A 14,939-nucleotide genomic window follows, 5' to 3' on the forward strand; every position below is an offset into this window, starting at 1 on the left:
TGAATCAAAAGCATTATCAATTCTAATTTCAGCTGAAAACAACAAATGGCATTGATATTCTTTATAATGAATCGTTTCAGCAAGTGGCAACAAGGCCACCAAGACAAAAATGCAAATTACAATTAAAATCACAAAATTCAGCATATCAAATCTCAAATGGAGCTATAATGACAAATACAATTATCAGAACCTCTCAGCCAATCTGGCAGTAACTTGTCTAAGCTTCGAGTATACCTTTCCAGCAGGAGACCCTAAAATGAGGCTGCACAGAGAATCTCTAGCAATTTTAATGTTTTGAAAAGATCCTAATATGTGAATTTTAGTGTCAGCTATCACAATTCTTGTTTTTGTAGCATTCTCAATAGCAAACTTTGTTTTGCCTCCTTTACCTGAGAGTCTTCCAATGGCACGAGACAAGTGCTCACCTCTAAGGGTTTTAACATCTTTGATTTCGAAAGAGTCCACATATAGTTCATCCAATCGCAGTAGTGCAATAGCATCTATAACATCAAAGCCTAGCATGAAGGCATGTACAAAATCTGCACATTTCTGCAGGTTACTAACATCTGGTGTATCAGATCTGGTTTTTAATTCAACCTTTCTACCCTTGAGGTTCATACGGATATCAATCTTCATTTGCTCATATACAGGAGTGTAAATATCCATCCACGCTTTCTTGAGAGGTGAATACCTATGTGGTGGAACCGAAACCTTCCTAAATTGAACTCGACCATCAGACATCTCATGAGCCTTCAAAGGCTCAAACTTTGGCTTTGCCGGCAAAGATGTTTCATCTATAACCTTTTCTACTTCCATTGAAGAAGGGGCTTCACCAGACTGCATTGTGATTGATAACCCAAATTCTGGAATAACAAAACATTTGATTTATGATGTAATATATTCATTCAAAAAAGCCATTTAAAAAGTTTTAACAATATAATCCTAACAGCATAAACCCATGAAAAAAGAGGTCCGATATGAACATGATAACAGACTATAAAAAGAAGGAATAAATTCCATGGCATGAAACTCAACACATGAAACAGCAAAATCACAATAATCAATGTAAATTCAAGCCATGATCTTTTCTCTATTTTCTTTGTAAAATACTATTATCTAATTAAAAAACAGAAGATAGGAATAGAATAGCAACGGGAATAAAAATTGCCCCATCCGACAATCTTTTGTCATTCACAAAATCCAAACCATTCCAGAACTGACTAATATAATCCCTACTTCTGTACGAAATCTGAGCTATACTAACTGAACCCCCCAACACAAAACAAAGAAAAAAAATCCTTTCCTTTCAAAAGTTTCAAGGAATTCCTTCACCAAAACATTCATGGAAGCGATTCGAATAAAAGTCTCACAAGCAAAATAAAGCTGAAAGCAACAGCACACCGAATTTCATTAATCAACAGCTATATTGTAAACCAACTCTGATTTTATGATCCAAAAGGCCATCACTCAGATTCATACTGTGCAATTGGAATCACAAGTTTATAACTTCAACCGAGAATAACAAAACAATCATAAATTTGGGAGCAAGAATCAAAGAACTATTATACCATTGAATTCGATTTTAAAACCACTGAATTAATGAGAACAGAAAACAAATCAAAGAAAATTCCTTACTCACCAAACGCAGATATAGCCAAATTTTATCAATGCTTTCGTTTGAGTGTGAAGGGGAGCGACTAGATGACTTGGGAGTTGGGGCCGAGTTCTGTCTTGTCTCGTTACTGTATTCGACGGAAGAGAAAATGAATAAAAGGAAATAGGGCTTAGGGTTTTTCAATTAGGTATGTAAAAGTGAGACTTAAATATGAGATGCTCGCTGCGACGCCGTCAAGTAGAAAGAAGTTACAGGTAGCAGTGATTTCACTTTAGTCCAAATCAGTGTTGTTAAATCCAGTCCAGATGTGACCCGGCTAAAGGACTGGGTGAATGGTTCATGGTTTAACCGATAGCTTAATGGTTGAATAATGGATCATAAAAATATTAATAATATATATTTAATTAAATAATTATAATTTAAAAAATTATAATATATAAAAAATAATTAAAATATAAAAAATCAGTTTAAATCAATTGGATTTGTGTAGATCGAACTATTTAACCATATCAGCCGTTTCAATCTGATTCTATTCTTTAAATGCTTTGAAAGGAAAACTCTGATTTTAAACTGATTCATCAGTTATCTGGATTGACCAGTCTGGTCCGCCCGATTTAATAACTATGGTTCAGATAGCCACTTATAACCGGCTAGCCGTGAAAAAGGTAATAGGTTTAAAATATATTAGAAGTCAGCAGTGAGAGAATAGACTGCTCCCACAAATCACAATAAAAATGGACGCAATAGCTAAAGCTGATCAGCATTCATCAGTTTCCACGGATTTTGCTTCTCAATTTCAGTTATTCTCTTTTTTTCAATCTTTTATTATATGGGAATTGGGGATTTTAGTGTTTGGTGTTCTGTTGAAACTAGTGTTTTGTTCAGTAACTATTTGTGGCATTGTTGGTTTGCATTAGATGTGTTCATTGACGGGATATATTTTAGGCTTGATTTGAAAAACTTAAACCGACATAAAAATTTCAGGTATTTAATCTTGAAAGTTTGTTGCAGATGGTTCAGTAGAAAGCATATAAATTGTACTAGGATTCTAAATTTGAAGAAATTAGCTATAAACAGAGCTGAAATAATTGAATTATAACATTTAAATTATAATAATTTTATATATAAATTCTGACCTATAATATGCTTTGTGCTGCTGATTTAGTTGCCATTTTATATATAATAATTTAACATCTATATGCTTCATTTTAAGTTCCCTTCCCTTGTTATGCAAGTTCTTGAAAATTTCTTTTTCCAGAGGGAGTGAATCAGATTAAAGAATTAAGAGTGGACATTGATGCATTAGAAACCAAAATTGCTGTCTTATTTTCTTAAAGGTTTCAGTAAGAGAATTTGAACAAAGTGATATATTTACTCTTTCCTTTTGTTTTGTTTGATCAGAAATATGTGGACATAGTTGAGAGCTTAAAGTTGTTGACAGATGAACTATGCAAGAGCTTGGAACAACATGGTATACTTACGATGCTAGATGGCCAGTTCAAGTAATTGGTCCTTAAAAGCTATAATGTTATTATAGATTCTGAAATAGAATTTTTCTATTTTGTTAGTTGATCTGTTTGGCATTGCTGTTATAGTAATAATTGGAAAAATCACTATCTTGAATATGTTGATTATGAACGATCAAACTTGTCTTTAACTTTAGGGCAAATTTAACCCAGATTCGCATAAAATGAATTATCAAGATTTCTCCAAGGATGATCTCAAGGAAGGGAGTGAAGAGGTTGCTAAATACAAGGTGTAGAGACTGGCCCTTTTAGAAATGAAATTACTATTTTGTTACTAATGGGCTCTATGCTAATGTTGTTAGTGTTATGTCTTCAATCATAAATTCTCCATATGTGATGAATGCTTGTTTGTAAACAGACTGATGCTTTTGTGAAAATTTTGAAATTTTACTGTTTTTGCTTGCAAAATTATGTATATTTGAGGTTTTTTGTGGTATGTTAGTCATACTCATTTTGATCAAACTATCAGAATTAAATTTGTACTTTGTTATCAAGCTGTCAATCCTCATTTATTTTGTTCCATGTCAAGCTGCAAGTACAATAACTAAAGGATTGCTAAAACAAAAATAACCTTAAAACTCAATTGTGATTCCTGCCTGTCCACTTGAAATCTTTCTTTTGGTCTTATTTTTGTTTCTTCTTTCTCCTGGACTGCTTAATTCTATTGATTTTTGTGGTTCAAGTAACACTGACACTTACACCAACAAAATGAATTTATTGATTTTGATTGATTTCTTCTTGATTGCTGGCATCGAAAATCGTTCTCCTCTAGACTATTGCATTGCATCAAAATCTGTCTTTGCATTTTCCATATCATGGCTTCATCTCCCTTTCGAAGTGAAAACTTCTGTGATAATATTTCATCTTACTTCATCAAATTTTGTCTTTTGGTATGTGTTTTCAAGTCTTTTGCCTACTAGTTTTTGTACTTCATTTGCTGCTTTATATTCTCCATTCGGCTCACTTTGCTATTGATTCTCTTCCTGTCAGGATTGCTCCATATGTCAGAGTTATTTTCTTTATCCTTTTCATCAGGTAGTAAGTGACAATAATTTTCCATTTTCATTTAAACTCATTTATGTTTTCATAAAGATCTTGTCTCTCTATTTTGTGCTGACATATCTACTTTGCATATTTCCAACAATCCTGTTTTTCACGAAAGAATTGAACATATAAAAATAGATTGTCATTTTGTAAGAGAAAATATCATCATTGGAATTATCTGTTAAAGATTGATTCAAATAATAATCTGTTCAGTTTAGATATTTGCTATTAGTTCTACTATTTTATCTGATAGTTTGTTAAGGTCAAGTCATGTTACTGTTAGTGCCATATTTATCTACTATTATTGTTTAGAGTATGGCTATAAATAAGCCTTCAACTCTCTGTGTTTAATCATCCAAAAGTGTGGTTTTCTTCATTTTCTTTCTATCATTTATTGTATTTCAGTTTCAGTTTCTTTCACTTTGTTTAGCTTGATACAACTGCAGATATCAAGTTCTTGTTTTTATCCAACATTGTGGTATCAGAGCCTGGTTCAGGTTCTTGTCTGGATAGTGTGAGTTTCAATAGAGTGAAAGAGAGAAACACGTGAGGGAGTGAAATACAATAGGAACTCAGGTCATGGTTGTAAATGGCGTCTCCTCTTCCACACAGCCACTCATACCCATTTTTGATGGAGAAAAGTATGAGTTTTGGAGCATCAAAATGAAGACACTCTTCAAATCCCAAGATGTTTGGGAATTAGTTGAAAAAGGTTTTGCAGCTACTGATGCTGATGAAGCAAGACTCAAAGAGAACAGAAAAAAAGATAACAAAGCTTTATTCAGCATTCAACAAGCTGTTCATGATTCAATTTTCTCACGGATTGCAGCAGCAAATACTTCCAAAGAAGCATGGGAGATATTGCAGAAAGAATATCAAGGAAATAAATCCTTGACGGTCAAACTTCAAACACTACGCCGTGAATTTGAGAATTTATTGATGACCGAAAATGAGACGATACAAGGTTTCATGTCTAGAGTGTCCACAATTGTGAATCAATTGAGATCATATGGTGAAAAAATTACTGATCAAACTGTGGTTGAGAAACTTCTAAGGAGTTTAACTCCTAGATTTGACCATGTAGCTGTTGCTATAGAAGAATCCAAGGACTTGTCTACTCTGACCTTTGATGATCTAAAAGGGTCATTGCAATCTCATGAAGCAAGAATGAACAGCAGATCTTCGGTGAAAATAGAAGATAAGGCATTTCAGGTTAAAGCTTCCTCATCATTCGGTGACTCAAGAACGGCTGGTAGAGGAAAAGAACATAACAGAGGAGGACGCAGCGGTAGAGGCAGTAGCAGAGGAAGAGGAAGAGGCAAAGGAAGATCTTATGAGCATGATGATCATAAAGAAAGTGGTGAATAGAGGCATTACAGCAGCAATGTTCAATGTTATCATTGCAAAGGTTATGGCCATGTGAAAGCAGATTGTTGGAAGCTGAAAAAGAAAGAAAAGGCAAGTTATGCAGAAGTTGAGGCAGAAGAAAAATTATTCATGGCCCAAGAGGTGGAGCAAGATGTGCAGGTGAAAGTGCCAACTGAGGTGTGGTTCATTGACAGTGGTTGCTCACACCACATGTCGGGTGAAAAGGCTGCATTCACATCGCTCAATGAAAACTTCAAGAAGGAAGTAAAGCTTGGTAATGACACCAAGATAAAAGTGGAAGGAATCGGCTCTATTGCAGTCCGGTCAAACGGTAATGTGAAATTACTAGATGATGTTTATTTTGCACCCAATTTGACAAATAATTTGCTGTGCGTTGGTCAATTAATGAACAAGGGGTATTCAGTTTTATTTGATAATAATCGTTGCGAGATTAAAGATAAAAAATCTGGCAAAATTATTGTTAGTGTTCCCATGGCTCAAAATAATTTGTTTCCCCTTGATGTGTCTGGAGGTGAAAGTTGTGCTTTAGTTGCTGACAATGAACTTAATGACTCTACCTTGTGGCACCTGAGGTATGGTCATCTAAATGTGGAAGGGTTAAAATTGTTGAGTAAAAAGGAAATGGTTTATGGGTTGCCTAGAATTGGCCAAATTGGTTTATGTGAAGGTTGTATCTACGGAAAATAGAGCAGAAAATCATTTCCTGTTGGAAAGTCTTGGAGAGCATCTGAATGTCTTGAATTAGTACATGCAGATTTGTGTGGACCCATGCAAACAAAATCTATTGGAGGGAGTCAATATTTTTTGTTGTTTACTGATGACTGTAGTCGTTTCAGTTGGGTGTATTTTCAGGTTACCAAGTCAGAAACTTTCCAAAATTTTCAGAAGTTCAAAGTTTTAGTTGAAAAGCAAAGCAGCCGAACCATCAAAACTCTTCGCACAGACCGGGGAGGAGAATTCTTATCTGCTGATTTTGATTCATTTTGTGAAAATAATGGCATTCGGAGGGAATTGACAGCTCCTTACACACCAGAGCAGAATGGCATTGCTGAGCGGAAAAATCGTACTATTGTTGAAATGGCGAGAAGTTTATTGCAGGCCAAAAATCTTCCAAACAATTTATGGGCGGAAGCAGTAGCTACATCAGTTTATTTGTTGAATATATCTCCTACCAAAGCTGTTTGGAACAGTACACCTTATGAGGTTTGGTCAGGTATGAAGCCTTCTGTCAGCCACCTGAAAATTTTTGGTTGTATTGCCTATACCTTAATTAACCAACAAAAACGACAAAAACTAGATGGCAAGTCTGAAAAGTGTATTTTTGTTGGTTATTCGTCACAATCCAAAGCTTATAGGTTGTACAATCCTATTAGTGGCAAAATTATTATCAGCAGAAATGTTATATTTGATGAATTAGCCAGCTGGAGATGGGATGAAAGTCAAGCAAAAATAACACCAACTGCTGAAATTCCTATTGACGATGAGGATTTGGTGGAAAAAGAGATACCTATTGTCTCAAGTTCCTCTCAATCAGTGACTAGGCCAAGGCGACAAATTCAACCATCTTCACGTTTAAGGAATTTTGAGGTGTTTCAAGATGATGCCATCACTGCAGAAGGAGATTTAGTTCAATTTGCAATGTTTGCAAATGTTGATCCATCATCATTTGAAGAAGCAGCAGATAGTGAAGAATGGCGTACCGCAATGGAAGCAGAAATGTCATCTATTGAGAAAAATTGCACATGGGATTTGGTTAATTTACCTGATGGAAAAGATGCAATTGGGTTGAAATGGGTTTTCAAAACAAAGTACCAAGCTGATGGGAGCATTCAAAAGCATAAAGCTCGACTTGTAGCTAAGGGATATTGTCAACAGCAAGGTATTGATTACGAAGAAACCTTTTCCCCTGTTGTGCGCTTTGAAACTGTAAGAATTGTTTTAGCATTGGCTGCACAGCTGAAGTGGCGGGTTTATCAATTTGATGTTAAGTCCGCCTTCTTAAACGGTGACCTGAAAGAAGAAGTTTATGTATCACAACCAGAAGGGTTCGTAATCAAAGGGAAGGAAAGTAAGGTATACAAGTTAAAAAAAGCTCTCTACGGGCTTAAACAAGCGCCGCGAACCTGGTACAGTAAAATTGACTCTTATTTTCTAAATTCTGGCTTTGTTAGAAGTGAAAATGAGCCAACCCTTTATCTAAAAAAACAAGAGAAAGATTTGCTTTTAGTATGTTTGTATGTAGATGATATGATTTACATGGGATCATCATCTTCTCTTATTTTTGAGTTTAAAGAAAATATGATGAAAGCTTTTGAGATGACAGATTTGGGGATGATTCGTTACTTTCTTGGCATGGAGATTACACAAACAGCAGATGGGATTTTTATATCTCAAAAGAAGTATGCAATTGATCTTCTTCGAAGATTTTATATGCTAAACTGTAACTCCACCACAACGCCAATGAATATTAATGAGAAGTTTCAAGTCAATGATGGTTCAGAATCTGCAGATGGGAAATTATACAGAAGCTTAGTAGGTGGACTGATTTATTTATGTCACACAAGGCCAGATTTAGCCTTCTCTGTTGGAGTTGTTTCCAGGTTTATGCACAGTCCTTCAAAGCAGCATCTTGGAGCAGCAAGAAGAATTCTGCGATATGTTGCTGGAACTTTAAATTTTGGACTTTGGTATACATCTAGCTCAGAATTCAAGTTAAAAGGATTTACGGATAGCGATTGGGCTAATTCTGTGGAAGATAGAAGAAGCATTTCAGGTCAGGTTTTCATGCTTGGATCATGTACAGTGTCTTGGAGCTCAAAAAAACAACCAACGGCAGCCTTATCGTCGTCTGAAGCAGAATACATGGCTGCAACCGCCTCAGCTTGTCAAGCAGTTTGGCTTCGAAGGATATTGAAGGATTTGAATCAAGAACAAGAGGGAGCAACTGAGATTTTTTCTGATAATAAATCCACTATTTTCATGGCAAAAAATCCAGGTTTACATGGGAGGACTAAACACATTGACACTCGTCATCACTTCATTCGAGAATTGGTCACAAGTGAGCAAATTAGTTTGACTTATTGCAGCACTGTAGAGCAACTTGCTGATGTTCTGACTAAAGCTCTTCCACTTAAGAAACATTTGTTCTTTTGTTCCAGCATTGGAGTGTGTGATTTTGAATCAAGGGGGTGTGTTAAAGATTGATTCAAATAATAATCTGTTCAGTTTAGATATTTGCTATTAGTTCTACTATTTTATCTGATAGTTTGTTAAGGTCAAGTCATGTTACTGTTAGTGCCATATTTGTCTACTATTATTGTTTAGAGTATGGCTATAAATAAGCCTTCAACTCTCTGTGTTTAATCATCCAAAAGTGTGGTTTTCTTCATTTTCTTTCTATCATTTATTGTATTTCAGTTTCAGTTTCTTTCACTTTGTTTAGCTTGATACAACTGCAGATATCAAGTTCTTGTTTTTATCCAACTTTATCAAAGCAGAGTATGTTAAGACTGATGAACAGGTTGCAGATTTGTTCATTAAAGCTCTATATCCAGGACAATTTGATAGAAATGACCCAGGCCCAAGGCCCTTTTTAGTGTATTCTAAAAGATGCAGGTCTGCTGATGGAGCAGAATTGTGGACCAAGAAAAGGTGCCACGTCAAAGGAATTAGTTATGCTGCAGCTTATATATGGAATCAATTGGAGAGGGAAGATATCTTTTGGCATATAGAATGTTTGGTAGAATTCTCTGCACGAGCAATTGCTTGGTTGTTGATTTGTCAGCCATTATCTTTCTTTTGCTTTGGATATCTATTATTTTCTTTTGTTCCTTCTTCGAGTAACGAGTTAGAAATCTTGTAACCTGAAAATACAATCAATAGAAACTCTCTCCAGATTTCCTTATTGAGTTTATATTCTTTATTGTTATCTCCTCTGCTTCTCAATGTTCTCATCTCTATCATTGGTCTCACCTGTTGGATTCGAACCAAAACCAGAATGGACACCCGAGTTGAAACATTAGAGAAGGACATTGCTTCCATTGAAGAATCCTTAACCGCCCTTCAGCTTGAACAAGTTGCTGTTAAGCAAGTTGAGCATAAAAGATTTGTATGCTCCACTGGAGGGGAGTATCAAAAGTAAAATTAATTTAATTATGTTTTCATTGATAGTATAGTTTGAGAATATAAAGTGTACAAGAGTAATTACAATGTCAGTAATTACTTTTATTATTATATTTGTATAAATAGTTAAGACAATTATCAATAAAAGTAACCATTAATATGTTTGGCTTTTGGAATCCTTTTCTCTTTTTTCTCGCTAGTCATATCAGTAGCTCTTACTTTCTACTCTTTCTTTTAATTTTTATTCACTTTAATAAACTTATATTTATGTTTTCTTTATTTTTGTTATTGTTGTTTTGTTTTCATATTTGGTATTTTTTGTCTCTTCATTGTAAGAGGAATGACCATGGTTTCAGAATCGCTGATTTTGGTTTCAAAACTACAGGTTTCGGTTATAAAAAAAAGGTGGAACCAAAATCGAACCACTTTTAGACGGTTTGGAATTGCTGGTACCTGTTTTATTCCGACTTTGAACCGAAATTAGATAATATATTTCAAACTTTTTAAAATGCTTTTTTAGATTTGTAGCTTAAATAAGTAAATAATAATAATAAATATTACTATTGAAAAAACTAAACCAGTTTAATAAAAATTGTTTAAAATACTTTAAAAAATCACAATAAAATAATAAAAAAAAAACAAATTGAAAGTTCTTTTAAAAATATGTTTTTCATGATTTCAATCAGAACCGCCAGCTCTAATTTCAAAAACCGAATAATCGGAATCGAATTTAAGTACATGTTTTTCATTGGTGCGTGGTGCGCCTATTCATCATTTGTTTTTTGCAGATAGCAGTTCGTTGGTTTTTCGGGCGGTAAACAGTGAGGCCAAGGTTGTTAAAGAAGTCCTTGAGATTTATGCTTCAGCTTCAGGTCAACAAATCAATATGAACAAGTCTTCTCTTTGTTTTTCAAAGAATGTCAGGTGCAGCTTTGAGACTTCAAATATGTGAAGCTCTGGGTGTTGAGGAAAAGGCTGACTTGGGTACTTATTTGGTTTTGCCTACTCGTGTGGGTTTGAATAAACAACAAGTATTCGATTTTATTAAAGAGAGACTATGGCAGAAGTTGAATTCATGGAAGCGTTGTTGTCTATCGCGTGCCGGTAAGGATGTTATGCTTAAGACTATGCTAAAAGCGCTTCCAATTATGTTTTGAATCTCTTTTTGTTACCCAAGACCTTTTGTTGTGAGCTTCAACGCCTAATGAGTAATTATTGGTGGGGTAAAGAGTCGAATCATGAGAAAGGCATAAACTGGATGAGCTGGGATAGGATGAGTAGACCGAAATGTTTGGGTGGTCTGGTTTTAAGAAGCTCAGGGAATTTAATCTGGCAATGGTGGGCAAACATGCTTGGAAATTATTGACGAATCCTTCCACTATAGTGGCTAAGTTACTTAGAGCCAAATATTACCCAAATATTAATTTTCTTGATTCACAGTTAGGGAAAAATCCCAGCTTCCTATGGCATAGTAGATGGGAGAGTCGAACTTTAATTAAGGAGGGATCTTGTAAGAGAGTTGGAAACGACTCATCTATTCTAATATGGGAGGATACATGGCTACCATCTAAGTTATCTATGAAAATTTCGACTCCAAGAACAATTGATTGTAATTTGTTCCTTGTTTCCGATTTAATTGGCAATTTTCGGTGGAGGTTAGATGTTATTTCCCACGTGTTTAACGTTGAAGATGCTGCTGCCAATGCTTCCATTTCTCTAAGCCGCCGTTGTGTGAATGATGAATGGAGTTGGAGGTTCGACAAGAAGGGTAAATATTCTGTGAAGAGTGCCTCTCGGCATTTGACCTCTATTCCTATCACAAATATGCAACAGCAATATAGGCTATTGTGGCGAAAATTTTGGCACATTTCTGCTCCACCAAAATGTCTGAATTTGGCATGGCGAGTCTGCAACTCTGCTGTTCCTTTGATTTCGACTTTACAGCATCTGACAAATTCCAGTTCAGGGATCTTGTGTTTTCTGCCATGGTAGTGATGAAACTAAGTTGCACTTGTTTGTTCTTTGTCCGTTTGCAAAGGACTGTTGGTTGACGTCTGATGTGGGTTATCGAACTCCAACAGGTCCAACTTTTCAGGATTGGTTTGCCTGCCGTGTTGAGAATTATTCGGGTGAGGTTTTGCAAATGGTGATAATGATGTTATGGGCATCATGGAAGGCACGCAAAGCAGCAATTTGGAAGCAGGTTTGGATGCGTCCGAATCAAGTCTATCGCAAGGCAAAGTACTTGTTAACAGATTGGTTGAATGCTAGAGATCATCATCCTCGGGTTGGAAATTCTGCAGGAATTGCTTCTCGGTCGAAACCTTCTGCAGATGTTATCAAGGTTAATCTAGATGATGCAACTTTCAATGCAAATTGTGTGGGTATTGGTTGTGTGGCACGGGACAGCTGCGGTGATTTTATTCAGGCCTTGAAAATTTCTGTTCAAGGAAATCATGAAGCAGATGCGGTTGAAGCCATGGCAATACGAGAAGCTCTAAGCTGGGTAAAGGAGGTAGGGTGGTCTACTGTGGTTGTGGAGTCAGATGCTCAACCTTGTGTTCGGGCTATTACTGATCCTAGCTATGGTGATAACTCTACTTTCGATTTAATTATTCAGGACTGTAAATCTCTTTCACTAGAATTGCGAGATGTGAGTCTTGAGTTTATTAGCAGGTCTGCTAACGGTGTTGCTCATAATTTAGTAAGAGCGGTCACTAGTTTGACAGACTGGGTGGTTTGGTCTACTCATCCACCATATGTATTTTTTAGCTATTAAGGCTTGAAGGTCAATAAAATGGTCTTTCAATTTATCGCAAAAAAAAAAAAATTTCTAAATGTAAATATTTTTGGATATAAAGATAAAAAAAAATAATATGAAAAGTACTTTTAACATTAATCTAAGGCTCCATTTGTTTCCGGAAAATAACTTATCTTTGGAAAATCTTGAAAACATTCATTGAAAATATTTTCTAAATGACTTATTGTCCGTTGTTTGGTTATAATTTGAAAATTAGTTAAAAATATTAAAATTTTTAACTTATAAAATCATAAAAATAAAAATACTAATAATATGGATTTCATATTTTAAAAATTTTATTGTTAAATACAAAAATAATGCAAAAAAAAAAGATAAATTATGAAAGTCATCGTTGACCCGTGGTGGTAGTCGATGGTGGCCAATGGTGGTGGTAGTTGTAGTGGCTACTAATGATTAATAAATTAATAAAATATGGATCTATAAGGTTATAATAAGTTTGTCAAATTTCAGAAAATATTTTACGCTCTTAAAAATGGAAAGTCATTTTCTTTGAAAATGACTTAATTTTTCTTTGACCAGGAAAATATTTTCTATTGATCTATTTTTCTTAATTCCCCAAACAACAGAAAAATAAGGAAAATATTTTTCTGTAAGTTATTTTACATAAACAAACGGAGTCTAAGAGAAAAACTTTTTTTCTCCGCAAGAAATGAAAAATGAGAGCTTTTTAATTTAACACTAACAATAATGACGGAAATAATTAAAAACATAAAAAAGAGTTGCCAATCAAAAATTAAAAAATACAAATTAATTGGTTATAACTTAGCAGCATGATGTAACAAATTTACTTACATGTATAAATAAATTAAAATTATTTTTTTTTGGACATTCGGTATGATATTAAATTACTCATTTTTCATCCGTGTGAAATTATCCTTGCATTATATTTTATATACACAATCCAAATCATATGCATTAATTTTATTTTTAATTATAATAAAAAAATCATAATACTATAAAGATAGTTTGTTACACTAATGAAATTAAATTCTAACATCTTCTTATTATTAGGTTTTAGGCATACAAAATTTTCATTTTTAGTCCATATCGAAAAGTATTATAAATTTATATATTATTGTAGTAAGATAGAAGATAAATAAAGGAAAAAGAAGAAGATAAAACTAAGCAATGTATTAAAGAAATAAAAAAAAAAAAAACTCAACTTTATAATTTTGTTGTTCAATAATATTCTCCTTTGATGGAAATCATTAAGTAAATTTTAATTTCTTCTGAAGTTATCATATGTACACAAATATGATATAATGTTGATTGTTTCTAATTTGGAACTTGGACTCGAGAGTTATGCGAAAAAATCTCTGATTAATGCTTCTTATTTCAAATATTGTTTTCAATTTTCATTTTTCTATGTTAAGATAGAATGAGATGAATAGAGGGAGGGGACAAGTGACATACAACCTAGAGAATAAGAGAGTACAAATGCCTTCTTAGTCATTATTAACTCACAAAACTCAATGCACTAATTGAAACAATACATTTAATGCTTGCAAAGAAGAAGAATGAAAGCCTCAAAAAATTGAGAAGGCTATTACGACAATTTAAATAAAAATGGTGGATTTGATCAGGATCAAAATGATCCATTAATTTTGCATTACTCTTTCAATTTTTCACTCCCCTTCAACACTAGTGAATGAATTGATTAAAACAATCATATTAATGTCATTGCTAATATTGAGATTAAAAAGTAACAAGTCAAGACTTTTTCGAAGGACTCTGCGTGTAATAAATTTACACATCTATTCCCACTCTTTCAATTGATCCCTCTTGTGCTTCCACTCAAAGGGATGAAAGTAACAATATACACTTGGCTTAAAATAAAAAGAAACTCAGTCGTTTGCTGTTGATACAAATAAAAATCTCTACAAATATAACGTCTCTTTTTAGCTTTGATTAGCTGTAGAGGACTAAATTAACCGGGCTTTTGAGAATTTTTTTGATTGTTATATTTGGAATCTTTTGTGTTTCGTCTTTTGATGACGAGTCATATACGTGGATTTTAGCTTCTCATATTACCTCTTATTGGGTTTGTCCAAGCCTCATCTTTCCATCACTCCTACATTTGTGGCTCCCCAAATCCTTTGGACATTAATTAGACTTTGTACTACGCTGCAATCATCAAACTCATCGAGTCGAATCAAATCATACAAGAAAAGTTGAGTTGGGTATTATACGTTTCGAATTTTGAAAAATTAAATGTGAAAGCCAAAATGTCCATTTATCTCCTCCAGAAATCTTTGGAAAAAACAAATTGCTTAACTAACTAACACTACTAATTAATACTTATAAGAGAAGCTCAAGAGTTGAAGCCCCATAAGACGCATATATACTACTATATAAGAATGTAAAACAACAGTTCTCCAATTAACTAACAAATATTTAGGGGTTAGAGAACAGCTAAGAAATA

General features: G+C 34.1%; 1 pseudogene across 1 annotated transcript; it reads right to left on the reverse strand.

The window, feature by feature from the left end:
- LOC105629091 (uncharacterized) lies at window positions 1–1,781 on the reverse strand (annotated as a pseudogene). The gene is made up of 2 exons (XR_016319420.1): window positions 1,640–1,781; window positions 1–863 (listed from the first exon to the last, which is right to left on the reverse strand). The product of XR_016319420.1 is annotated as an uncharacterized LOC105629091 (transcript).
- Between the last annotated feature and the right edge of the window lie 13,158 nt (window positions 1,782–14,939).

This window comes from Jatropha curcas, chromosome 2 (genome assembly GCF_041381405.1).
Source record: "Jatropha curcas cultivar XTBG-Jc1 chromosome 2, XTBG_Jcur_1.0, whole genome shotgun sequence".
Taxonomy (NCBI): domain Eukaryota; kingdom Viridiplantae; phylum Streptophyta; class Magnoliopsida; order Malpighiales; family Euphorbiaceae; genus Jatropha; species Jatropha curcas.